Genomic DNA, 14,079 nt, shown 5'->3' on the forward strand with positions numbered 1-14,079 from the left:
CTGGGCGATATGACCCAAAATTTATATCTCGATATTTTTTAGCTGGATGGCGATATAAGATATATATCTCGATATATTTTTTAAAGCCATAAAGTAAGAACAAAAAGAGAGTTCTTAGTCAAAGCTGTGTCCCAGATGTCACACAGGCACTTTTATTAACATAGAGCATAGATGTACATAAAATTTACTCAAAAATAAATTATGAGCATTTATTAAATAATAACGCTCCATAAATAAAAGAAAACAATGTTGTTTTTCTGCATAACAAAAAGCTCACAATTGTGCAGTCAAAATGTAAACTAAAAGACGCTGAGCACAATAACAAAGACAGATTTCACAGCTGCTCTGTTCCCAACTTGTACTGCGTGACTGACAGCCTGGAGTTTGAAATCTGCTTCGCAACCATGTCTCTTAACAAGTGCCATTTATGGTCCTTATACACAGTAAGGTAATATTACGTTGAAGCACAGTACGTATCACTCCGCAAGGCTCAGCCGTAATGCTCCGACAAACCATCAAGCGGTGCAGCTCCGTAGCTTACCAAAGTCGTACTAAAACATTTTTTGACAGATTGCTGAGCGCCGTGTTCTACATAAAATCGGTTCGCGGCCATCAAGCACAACCCGAATTCATACATAAGGCGCGCTGTCAACATTTGAGAAAATGAAAGGATTTTAGTCCGTGCAGCACCTCTGGGCTGCATGGCATTAGCGTGGTTAGCTCGTTAGCGTGGTTAGCTAGCTAACACGTTGACGCCGTCCAGTAACTCGTTAACGGAGATTTGCCGTGTCCATCTTGTCGCTTCCTGCAGGTGAAGCGATGGGGGAGGAGGGGGAGTTGTGTTCAGTGAAGGAGAGGCGAGTCCGAGTAACGTTGCGAAAAGACGAAAGTGGACGAAAGAGAGGGAAACTTGCGGCTCCACAAGTATAATTATAACGTAACATAGACTATATCGATATAAAAGATATTGTCACATCTTATATCTCGTATAAAAATATATCGATATTTTTTAAAAACTCGATATATCGCCCAGCTCTAGTTACAAATGATCTTCTTATGGCCTCTGACAGTGGACTCATCTCTGTGCTTGTCCTGCTAGACCTTAGTGCAGCATTCGATACTGTTGACCATAATATCCTATTAGAGCGATTAGAACATGCTGTAGGTATTACAGGTACTGCACTGCAGTGGTTTGTATCATATCTATCTAATAGACTCCAATTTGTGCATGTAAATGGAGAGTCCTCTTCACACACTGAGGTTAATTATGGAGTTCCACAGGGTTCAGTGCTAGGACCAATTCTGTTTACATTATACATGCTTCCCTTAGGCAGCATCATTAGAAGACATAGCATACATTTTCACTGCTATGCTGATGACACCCAGCTCTATCTGTCCATGAAGCCAGATAACACACACCAATTAGTTAAACTGCAGGAAGGTCTTAAAGACATAAAGACCTGGATGGCCGCTAACTTTCTGCTTCTTAATTCAGATAAAACTGAGGTTATTGTACTCGGCCCTGAAAATCTTAGAAATATGGTGTCTAACCAGATACTTACTCTGGACGGCATTACCTTGGCCTCCAGTAACGCTGTGAGGAACCTTGGAGTCATTTTTGACCAGGATATGTCCTTCAACGCACATATTAAACAAATATGTAAGACTGCTTTCTTCCATTTGCGCAACATCTCTAAAATTAGAAATATCCTGTCTCAGAGTGACGCTGAAAAACTAGTTCATGCATTTATTACTTCCAGGCTGGACTACTGTAATTCATTATTATCAGGATGTCCAAAAAACTCACTGAAAAGCCGTCAGTTAATCCAAAATGCTGCAGCAAGAGTCCTGACAGGGACTAGAAAGAGAGAGCATATTTCTCCTGTTTTGGCTTCCCTTCATTGGCTTCCTGTTAAATCCAGAATTGAATTCAAAATCCTGCTCCTCACATACAAGGTCTTAAATAATCAGGCCCCATCTTATCTTAATGACCTTGTAGTACCATATCACCCTATTAGAGCACTTCGCTCTTGCTCTGCAGGCCTACTTGTTGTTCCTAGAGTATTTAAAAGTAGAATGGGAGGCAGAGCCTTCAGTTTTCAGGCCCCTCTTCTGTGGAACCAGCTTCCAGTTTGGATTCGGGAGACAGACACTATCTCTACTTTTAATATTAGGCTTAAAACTTTCCTTTTTGCTAAAGCATATAGTTAGGGCTGGACCATGTGACCCTGAATCCTCCCTTAGTTATGCTGCAATAGACGTAGGCTGCCGGGGGATTCCCATGATGCATTGAGTTTTTCCTTTCCAGTCACCTTTCTCACTCACTATGTATTAATAGACCTCTCTGCATTGAATCATATCTGTTATTAACTTCTGTCTCTCTTCCACAGCATGTCTTTATCCTGTCTTCCTTCTATCACCCCAACCGGTCGCAGCAGATGGCCGCCCCTCCCTGAGCCTGGTTCTGCCGGAGGTTTCTTCCTGTTAAAAGGGAGTTTTTCCTTCCCAATGTCGCCAAAGTGCTTGCTCATAGGGGGTCATATGATTGTTGGGTTTTCTCTGTATCTATGAAGCGCCTTGAGGCAACTTTTGTTGTGATTTGGCGCTATATAAATAAAATTGAATTGAATTGAATTGAAAAAACCATTTTATTTTATATGCTGGAATATGCAGAAAAAAGGTTTAAATGTTAAACAAATTTCTTCCAGTCAGAGAATGTTGCATATCATTTAATGTTTGCTTCACGCATAAAGTTAAAAGATTAAAACTAATAAAACTAGTTTCAAAAAGAAACTTTTTCATTTGATTACATTTTATATGATGGATTATACAAAAAAAATAGAATTGGGCTGAAAGATCTATTGCTTTTTTACCTATTCAGGTTGTAAATAATTTTTTTAATAAGTAACTAAGTAACTAATTACTTTTGGGGGGAAGTAATCAGTAATTAGTTACTGATTACTTTTTTCAAGTAACTTGACCAACACTGCTTGAGAGTACTGACAGGGACTAGAAAGACAGAGCATGCTTCAATGCCGGTTATGTGTCAAAATAGAGATATGTGAGTTTCGTTCACCCTCAGTCACTTCTTGGCTACATGCTAGCAGGAGGCCAGGTGAAGACAGACCTAGCTAACGTTCTAGTCGTGAGGTAATGGCCCACACCAACATCTGGGAAACATCTTCAATGTTTTCTGGGATTCGGTGAATAGATATTTTAACTTAACGGAAGGGGATCTGTAGAAGGGGGATCTCGGTGGACTTGAGGTGAGTGAGAGGTGCAGCTACCTGGCTGTACATCGCGTTCCAAGTTATTATGCACATTGTGTTTAAGTGTCATAAAGATTAAATAAGTTGTTTTTCAATTAAACTCATGGATGGAATTGTGTCTCAGGGATTTGTGGATCACTGAATTAATCTCGGAGACCTGTGATCATGAGTTTGACAGGTGAGCTCAATTAAAGGAAAAACTACTAAAGAAGGATGTTCCACATTATTAAGCAGACCACCATTTTCAAGCAATATGAGTAAGAAAAAGGATCTCTCTGCTGTTGCATGAAATAGTTGAATGCCTTGGACACATAACCAAAACCAGAGATATTTCACGAAAACTTAAGCGTGATCACCATAATGTTAAGAGATTTGTGGCTGAGTCAGAGCACACACGGGTTCATGCAGATAAAGGCACAATGAGGAAGGTTTCTGCCAGACAAATACTTCAGATTAAGAGAGCAGCTGCTAAAAGGCCATTACAAAGCAGCAAACACATATTTGAAGCTACTGGTGCCTCTGGAGCCCTGCGAACATCAAGGTGTAGGATCCTCCAGATGTTATATTTCCACTGTAGTGTCAATACACTATTAAGGATTATGCCGAGTCAGACTGCACATACAACAGTTTGTTTACAAGTTGACTTCTTCTTTATTGGGATCACACAGAAGTAACATACACACATAACTGGGCGTGGTGCCCCCTACTGGCGATGGCTTGCATAGCACACAATAATTCTTGGTTCATACATAACATCTCCTCCCCACTAAGCTATGCGACCGTGGCACCACCCGCAGAAACATTTCCCATAACCAAAGTAGCACCTTTTTCCTTTTTCTTTTTTTATATTACAACATTCATGAAAACTGGAACTAATGTTGCTTTCTGTATGAATTACTTTTTAGTTGAGAATAATGTCTCTGAACGCCAACACTCTCACTGAACTACTTAATACGCTCACCCATCACAATAACGAGCGGGTGGCTTGGTGACTCTCACTGGGTAACGTCTTACAGGCTCTGTAACCTGTGTACAGTCAGTCGGTGATGATTTAAGAGACTGGGGTGTATCTGGAGGTACGGTGGTCCCCATAACTTGTTCAACAGTCTCTTCCTGCAGAATTGTACAAGGGTAAGGCATGGTGTCACTACCACTCTGGGCTGGTGACATCTGAGAGCTTGTCGGAGGATCCACTGTGACCTGCTGAGATACTGACTCAGGTCGTGTCAGCATCTGATCCACATGACGTTTCCACACCCCTTGGGCTCCCACATTCACCTTGTATGACACTGGCCCAGTCTTCTCCAGTACGACACCGTGCGTCCACTTGTCCTCTCCCTTCCTATAATCGCGCACCAGGACAGGCTCGCCAACAGTGAACCGTCTGTCCCTGGAGTGTTGCTGTCGGCATTGTTGTTGCGCATCCTGTGACCGACGCACAGCTCCGGCCACACTGGGCTTCAAAAAATCCAGTCGAGAGCGCAGCTTGCGTCCAATGAACAATATAGCTGGCGTTTCTCTAGTTGTTGCATGGGGAGTGTTGCGATATGTCAAGAGGAACGTGTCAAGGCGTTGTTGCACAGGTGCTGTACCCCTGGAGGCTTTCAGTGCATGCTTGAATGTCTGCACAAAACGCTCAGCCAAACCATTAGTGGCAGGATGGTACGGCGCAGAGCGGATGTGTTTGACTCCATTAGCTTTCAGGAACACCCTGAATTCCTCAGAACAGAACTGCGGTCCGTTATCACTCACCAGGACGTGGGGAATGCCATGGCGACTAAAGAGACCCCGTAGCACTTGTATGGTTTTACCAGCTGTGGTGCTATCCATAATATGCACTTCAGGCCACTTGGAATGTGCATCTACCACCACCAGGTACATGTGACTTTCAAATGGACCCGCAAAATCCACATGGATCCGTTCCCATGGACAGGAAGGCCACAGCCAAGGGTGTAAAGGCGCTAACCCAGGCTCTTTTTGCACACGCTGACAAGAGTGGCAGGCTTTAGCTTGAAGCTCAATTTGAGAATCAATGCCAGGCCACCAAACATAGCTGCGAGCTAAGCTCTTCATCCTCACCATCCCTGGATGTGCAGTGTGGAGCTCTTTCAGTACATGAGAGCGCAGCTTAGGTGGCACAACCACCCTCAAGCCCCACATGAGGCATCCCTGCTGTATTGTGAGTTCATGTCTGCGCATCAGATAGGGTGACAGCTCTTGATCTGTGTCCTTTGTTGCTGGAAAACGTCCAGTTATTACCATTTCCAGCACACGAGACAAAGTGACATCAGACAAAGTGTCACGTCTGATCTCGGCGACACTGACTGGTAATGTGTCCAGCTGAGATGCGTAGAATACCTCAACTGCTCCCTGTTTCTCTTTCTGTGCAAGGGGCAGAGGTAAACGTGACAGACCGTCAGCATTGGCGTGATGTGCCCCCTTCCGATACTGTAAGGTGTAATTATGTGCTGACAGAAGGAGCGCCCAACGCTGCATTCGCGCAGCTGCCATTGATGGTGTACCTTTTACTGGACTCAGAATTGAGGTCAGTGGGCGATGATCAGTGAGCAAGGTGAACTTGTTACCATGGAGATACTGGTGAAACTTGCGCAATCCAAAAACAATTGCCAACGCCTCCCTCTCGATCTGAGCATAGTTTCGTTCTGCTTTGCTGAGGGTTCGTGAAGCATAAGCAATTGGCCGTTCTTGGCCATCAGGCATGACATGTGAGAGCACGGCTCCAACGCCATATGGTGAAGCGTCACATGCCAAATGGAGAGGCAGTTCAGGATTGTAGTGGGTGAGTATTTTTGGTGAGGCCAGACGTTCTTTAGCATTCTGGAAAGCTGACTCGCAGGCTGATGTCCACTGCCATTTCTTCTCTTTACTGAGTAGCTCATTCAGCGGTTTCAGGACCGTAGCTAAATCAGGTATGAAACGTCCATAATAGTTGAGCATTCCCAGAAAAGAACGTAACTGGCTGACATCAGCTGGTGCTGGAGCTTCCATAACGGCACGCACCTTTTCTGGTGATTTGTGTAACCCTGCCGCATCAATTATGTGGCCCAGGTATTCCACCGATTCTTGGAAAAACAGGCACTTCTCCTGCCTCAAGGGTTCTCAGGTGTGTCTCTTTATCTGGACCACTGACGAGGATGTCATCCAGATAACAATGGGTGTATGGTAGGCCGAGAAGCACTTGATCCATAGCCTTCTGAAACAATGCAGGTGAAGACGCCACTCCAAAAGGCAAGCGATTGAAACGGAACAGCCCTTTTTGTGTCGAAATAGTCAGCAGCTTCTTAGACTCCTCTTCTACCTCCATCTGTAAGTAGGCATTTGCTAAGTCTAGCTTACTGAAATGCTGACCTCCTGCTAGAGAAGCAAACAGGTCCTCAATGCGTGGAAGTGGGTACTTATCCACACAGAGCTGCGAATTAAGAGTGACCTTGAAATCACCACAGAGTCTCACTGAGCCATCCTTCTTGTTGACAGGGACCACGGGCGTAGCCCAATCACTATGCTCCACTGGTGTGATCACCCCAAGCTCAGTCAGGCGTTTCAGTTCTGCCTCCACCCGAGGGCGGAGAGCATAAGGCACGTTACGTGGTGGACAGAATTTGGGGACACTATCAGGCCTAAGAGTCAATCTGGCTTTAATTCCTTTCATTGTGCCCAGCTCCTTAGAGAAAACGGCAGAGTGTTTCTTTAGCACAGCCTCCAGATTGTCATTTCCGCTTTGCTCTCTGGCATGGACCATCTTTAAGTCTTTCCAGTTCAGCTTAATCACTCTCAGCCACTCCCTACCAAACAGTGGTGGAGCATCCACCTTTACCACGTACAAGGGTAGAGTTGCACGCTGCTTATTCAGTTCAACTTGCACCTTGATGACCCCTTCTGGTGCCAGTGGCTCCCCAGTGTACGTTTTCAGCATGATGTCAGTGGGTTGCAGCGGCAACTGACTCAGCATACTTTTATATTGTTCCCATGGAATCAAAGACACAGCAGCCCCTGTATCCAGCTCCATCTCCATTTTCTTCCCGTTAACTACAGGCATTAGGGAGATACGTGAATATTTCTCTTTTCGTGACAAAGAATACAGCTCCAACTCACTATCAGTGTCGGGTCTGGTTCCTTCACTTTCACTCTCCTCAGCGGCAACATGATGAATTCTCCTCTTTTTGTCCTTTGCTCTGTTTTTAACTGCATTGCCTTTCAGCTCATGTTTCCCCTCTTTCTCTTTCCTGTTCCAATCTTGGCTGCTTCTGGCTCTACCTTTGCACATGCGTTTCGTGTGGCCCTTCCTTCCACACTGGTGACAGTCACGGTCTTTGTACCAGCAGTCATCATCAGTATGATTCATTTTCCCGCAGCGGCGGCATTTTTCACCTCTTTGTGACAGCACTGCATTCACTTTAAGGGAACCACTCAACTGCTGCACTTCACGTGTTGCTGTCTCTGCCGACACAGCATAATCAACTGCTTTGCGAAACGTGAGATCCTTCTCAGTCAAAAGACGCTTCTGCACAGTTTCACACTTTAATCCACACACAAATCTGTCTCGTAGAGCATCTTCCAGATACGCACCAAACTCGCAATGTTCTGACAGTCTTTTCAGCACCGCCACATACTGTGCGACCGTTTCTTCTTCCCCCTGATTCCTCTTGTGGAACCGGAACCTTTCAGCTATTACCAGCGGTTTGGGAGCAAAATGAGCTTGCAAAACACCCACAATATTGTCATACTGCATTGTCCCAGGCTTGCTTGGCGCCACTAGATTACGCAGCAGACTGTACGTCTTGGGACCCATCACACTCAGCAGCACCGGGACCCGTTTCTCAGGCTGAATGTCATTAGCAAGGGTGTAATGCTCAAAACGTTCAATATACGTCGCCCATTGCTCACCAGCATCATCAAAAGGGTCCATCTGTCCAATCATTCCAGCCATGATGTATCCGCTGTCCACAGCCAACACTGTCGTTTTTGACTCGTCGGCGAAAAGCAGCTAGCAGCTAGCTCCGATGCTAATTCACCACGCGATCGTCCGTTTTCCGTCCGAACTCGGCCACGCAGTCAGTTCATGCTCAGTAGACAGCCAAGTCCTCCAGATGTCACAACTCGTCGCCAATTTATGTTATATTTCCACTGTAGTGTCAATACACTATTAAGGATTATGTCGAGTCAGACTGCACATACAACAGTTTGTTTACAAGTTGACTTCTTCTTTATTGGGATCACACAGAAGTAACATACACACATAACTGGGCGTGGTGCCCCCTACTGGCGATGGCTTGCATAGCACACAATAATTCTTGGTTCATACATAACACCAGAGACTAGCAGTTGTGCATAAACCACCCCTAACTAATGCTCACAATGGCTGCAGTGGACCGAGAACTACATGAAGACTAATTTTAAACAGTCTTGTTCAGTGATGAGTGTTGTAATAGTAATTTTACAATGTATGTTGAAGAGATATTACTGCCCTCTGTTGGTGTGTCTGTGCATTACAAGCAATGAAAGGTGTTCGTTAAAAACATCAGGTTATGGGCCCAGAGGTCGCCAAGGGAAGCTGCTAACACGTTTTCTTTTGGGAGTCATAAACAGAATTGTGGGATTCACAATGGAAGATAGACTGTTTATTGACAAGCTGAGCGGACCGGAGAATTGGGCAACGTGGAAATTTCAACTGGAGCACCTGTTGAAGGCAAAAGGACTGTGGGGTATGGTACAGGAGACGGAGCAGTTAGCTGCGGATGCTAATGCCCAAGCGCGAGCTGAATTTGAACGGAAGAAAGAAAAGGCATTTTCAGTGCTGGTACTGAATGTAAGTACACCCCAATTGTACTTGATAACAAACTGTAAGACCCCCAAAGAAGCATGGGAGATGCTAAAAGCACAGTTTGAAAGAGATACTGTTGCTAACAAGCTATTTCTGAAGAAGAAGTACTTCCGGTGTGAAATGAAGGAAGGAGAACATCTCAATGATCATTTAAAGAGGATGAAGGAACTTACTGATCAGCTAGGGGCAATAGGTTCTGTAATTGAAGAGGAAGATCAAATTGTCACCCTTCTAGGTAGTTTGCCACCCAGCTATGCGACTGTTGTTACTGCTTTGGAGACAAAGATGGACAGTCTGACACTACAGTTTGTTCAACAAGCCTTGATAAATGAGGAACAAAAGCGAGTGCTTACTGACAACACCACTGTGTCCAGTAGTGTATCAGCGATGTCATCTCAGATGCATAGAAATGAACAGAGTGGATCAAAAACAGTGGGAGCAAACAGCTCCGACTCATGGAGATGTTACAAATGTGGGAAGGAAGGACATATCAAGCGTGATTGTCCAAGCATTAAAAAGAAATACAAGGCCCACAAGGCTAAAAGCGTGGTGTATAAGGACAAAGAGGACTCATATGAGGGAGCTTTTGTTGTAAATGAGTCATGTAAAAGTGATGCACAACAAGAAGAATGGTTAATTGATTCAGGAGCGTCAAAACACATGACATGGAATAAAGAAGCTCTACAAAACTACCAAGAGTTTTCAGAACCACAAACAGTGAAACTCGGTGATGGCAGAGTAGTTGAGGCTTTAGGTCTGGGCAACATAACAATGAAAATGTCATTCAGAGTTAGTAATGGAAAAGATGTCACAATGTATGATGTGCTGTATGTTCCCAAATTATCAATGAACCTTTTCTCAGTGGGAGCTGCTGCCAAGAAGGGAAACACAGTGAAGTTCAAAAGGACTCATTGCTACATAAGAGGAAAGAATGGAGCTCTCCATGGAATGGGAACACAAAGATCTGACGGATTGTATCAGCTGGATATTGAGGGAAACTGCACAACCTGTCATGGAGCGTCAACTGCTTCAGTTCCAGCAAGTATGTGGCATCAGCGTCTAGGTCACACTACAAATCTGAAAAAGGTCAAAAACTTGGTAAAAGGAGTTAGCTTTACAAATGAAGAGGAGGACATTTTTTGTGAAGCTTGTGTTGAGGGCAAATTATCAAGAAAACCTTACAAATCAGTGGGAGAAATACGAACAAAACGCAAGTTGCAATTAGTGCATAGTGACGTTTGTGGTCCTTTTCAAACTGAGTCACTTGGAGGAAAAAAGTACTTTGTGACTTTCATTGATGACTACTCCAGATGTTGTAAAGTGTATTTCATAAGAGAAAAAACAGAAGTCCTGAGCAAGTTCAAAGAGTTTGAAAGAATCTTCTCAAATGAATGTGGACAGGGAGTAATAAGACTCAGAACTGACAATGGTGGGGAATACACATCTAAAGAGTTTCAAGAATATTTGAAAGCTCAAGGCATCCACCATGAAATGACTGTACCACACACACCACAGCAAAATGGTGTTGCAGAAAGAAAAAACAGAACTCTAGTGGAATCAGCTAGAAGCATGCTATCACATGCAAAGTTGCCAAACACATTCTGGGCAGAAGCTGTTGCTACTGCAGCTTACACACAGAATATGCTCCCAACATCTGCTTTAAAGAACGAAACACCCTATCAGAGATGGTATGAAAAAAAACCAGACATTAGCCATATGAAAGTATTTGGTTGCGTTGCTTATGCTCATGTTCCAGACACAGAGAGAAAGAAGCTGGACAAAAAGGCAGTGAAAGTTCGTTTCCAGGGAAATGCAACCAATGCAAAAGGCTACCGACTGTGGGATGAGGAAAAAGGAAAAACACTGATTCGACGAGATGTGGTCTTCAATGAAACAGAGTTTAAATGCAAACAAAGTGAAAAAGATCTCGGTTTGGGGAATGAGGTGACACTACACACGGGTGAAAGACAAACAAGTACTGAGGAGACTGTCACCAGTGAGGCTGCAAAAGGAGATCAGCGGATCAGAAGACCTCCAAAGAGATATGGATTTGAGGAGTTTGCTGATGCAGCTACAGTTGATCATTATGCAAACATCTGTTGTGTCACAGAACCAAATACACTAGAAGAGGCTATGTCAAGTCCAAATGCAAAGGAGTGGAAAGAAGCAGCTGATTTGGAATATGAGTCACTGCTAGAAAATGGCACATGGGATTTAGTGGATCTACCAAAGGATCGCAAAGCAGTTGGATCAAAATGGGTCTTTAAAGTTAAGCATCACAGTGATGGACAAGTGGAAAGATACAAGTGCAGACTTGTTGCCAAAGGCTATTCACAGATTTATGGTGCAGACTATGATGAAACATTCTCTCCAGTTGTACGATTTGGTTCAATTCGTACATTGTTGTCATTTGCTGTGCAAAACAATCTAAATGTGCATCAAATGGATGTTGTGACTGCATTCTTGAATGGACACCTGGAAGAGGAAATCTACATGGAGCAGCCAGAGGGTTACATCAAACCTGGGCAGGAACATCTAGTGTGCAAACTAAACAAGTCAATATATGGACTGAAGCAGTCTCCACGTTGCTGGAGCAAAGCTTTTACAGAGTTCATGAAAAGTATTGGTTTTACACAGAGTACTTCAGATCAGTGTGTGTTTGTTAGAACAGGTCAGGAGTTGGAAATATTGGCTGTGTATGTTGATGATCTGATTTTGATTACAGAATCAGCAGAGAGCATGAAGACCTTAAAGGACACTCTGAAGAAACACTACAAAATGAAGGACATGGGTGAGCTATCCTACATTCTGGGCATCTCAGTGGTCCAAGACAAGGACAAAAACCATGTTATGCTTCATCAGAGGCAGTATATTGAAAACATACTACAAAAGTATGGAATGGACAGTGCCAATCCAGTAGCAACTCCAGCTGACACAAATGTCAAATTAAGAAAGAGTGATGATGTCAGTCAACCTGTAAACCCAAGCATGTATCAGTCAATGGTTGGAAGTTTATTGTATGCTGCCATGGCCACACGACCAGATATTGCACAAGCAGTGAGTGTGGTGTCAAGGTTCAATGCAAATCCAAACACTACACACCTGACAGCTGTGAAAAGAATCCTGAGATATTTGAAAGGAACTCTAAACATGGGGCTCAAATATCAAAGAACAGAAACAGGAACCTTGGTTGGGTATTCAGATGCTGATTGGGCAGGTGATCAGGACGATCGACGTTCTACAACTGGAAACATCTTTCTACTTGCAGGAGGTGCAGTCAGTTGGCTTAGCAAGAAACAAGCAACAGTTGCACTTTCAACTGCAGAGGCTGAGTATATTGCTTTGAGCCAAGCTGCACAAGAAGGAGTTTGGTTAAGACGACTACTAACTGAGCTTGGAATGGAAACCACAGCAACAGTGATCCTGGAGGACAATCAAGGAGCAATTGCAATCGCAAAAAATCCAGTCGATCATGCAAGAACAAAGCACATAGACATTCGTTACCACTACATTCGTGAATGTGTGCAAAATGGACAAATCCAGCTGAAGTACTGCTGTACAGAAAACATGAAGGCTGATATGTTAACCAAACCGCTGCCTAGACAAAAATTTGAGTATCTCAGAGGGAAGATTGGACTGTGTTCAGTTTAAAAGGGTTATCATATGCTTAACATGCCTATACTATGCTTATGTTAAGATAGTGAGCATTTAACTGTAATGAAGAATAATAGTTTTGTCTAAGATGGACACAGTACATTTTTTGTGTGAGTTCAAAACAAAAGAGAAAATGTTTATTTTCTAGTAACACCGTGATATAGGTGCATAATGTTGTTTTTTGAAAGAAATAAGCAATGGCAGTCAAGTAAGTGAACTCCATGGTAAAATTAAGTGGGAGTGTTGTAATAGTAATTTTACAATGTATGTTGAAGAGATATTACTGCCCTCTGTTGGTGTGTCTGTGCATCACAAGCAATAAAAGGTGTTCGTTAAAAACATCAATGAGTGCAGTGCAACCCTGGATGGTCAAGATGGATGCAGTGGTGGATGGTTGGTGGACAGCCACCATGTCCCAACAAGGCTGCGACGTCAGCAAGGAGGTGGTGGAGTCTTGTTTTGGGCCGGAATCACAGGGAGAGAGCTGGTCGGCCCCTTTAGGGTCCCTGAATAGACTCAAACACAGCTGTTATCCAACTGCAATAACACATCTGAATACTACAAAAAAATGTCCATCACGCCACTCTTGTGTTAATCTATGCACGGTCTGAAGCATGTGTGTGGGAATGTATGTGAATGTTTTACTGTTATATCTTATTAGTATTTTAAGTATTCTATCTATTTTATTTATTGAATTTTATTGTTTTATTTATATTTTGATATTGCTAGGGATGATGCAATGATCGGGGACCATTCTTAATTTCGTTGTTCTCATGACAATGACAATAAAGTTTCTGATTCTGATTCTGATTCTGAAGGTGTGAAAAGGACCTCTGCAAAGTATGTGGAGTTTCTGACTGACCACTTTCTTACACGATAGAAAAAGAAGAACTGTGCTTTCTGCAGCAAAATCACCTTCATGCAAGACAATGCACCATCTCATGCTACAAGGAATGCCTCTGTATCATTGGCTGCTATCAGCATAAAAGGAGAGGAACTCATGGTGTGGCCCTCATCCTCCCCTGACCCCAGTCCTATTGAGAACCTTTGGAGCATCCTCAAGCAAAAGGTCTATGAGGGTGGGAGGCAGTTCACATCCAAACAGCAGCTCTGGGAGGATATTCTGACATCCTGCAAAGACATTCAAGCAGACACTTTCCAAAAACTCACAAGTTCCATGGATGCAAGAATTGTGAAACTGCTATCAATAAAGGGTTCCTATGTTAATATGTAACTTGACCTGTTAAGATGCATTTGATTGAAATGGCTTTTGATTTCACTAAAATTGATCTACTAATGCTGCAAATTTGACAA

Source organism: Rhamphochromis longiceps, linkage group LG7, assembly GCF_057381845.1.
Source record: "Rhamphochromis longiceps isolate RC_006_pf linkage group LG7, R_longiceps_female_GT1.1, whole genome shotgun sequence".
NCBI classification, from domain to species: domain Eukaryota; kingdom Metazoa; phylum Chordata; class Actinopteri; order Cichliformes; family Cichlidae; genus Rhamphochromis; species Rhamphochromis longiceps.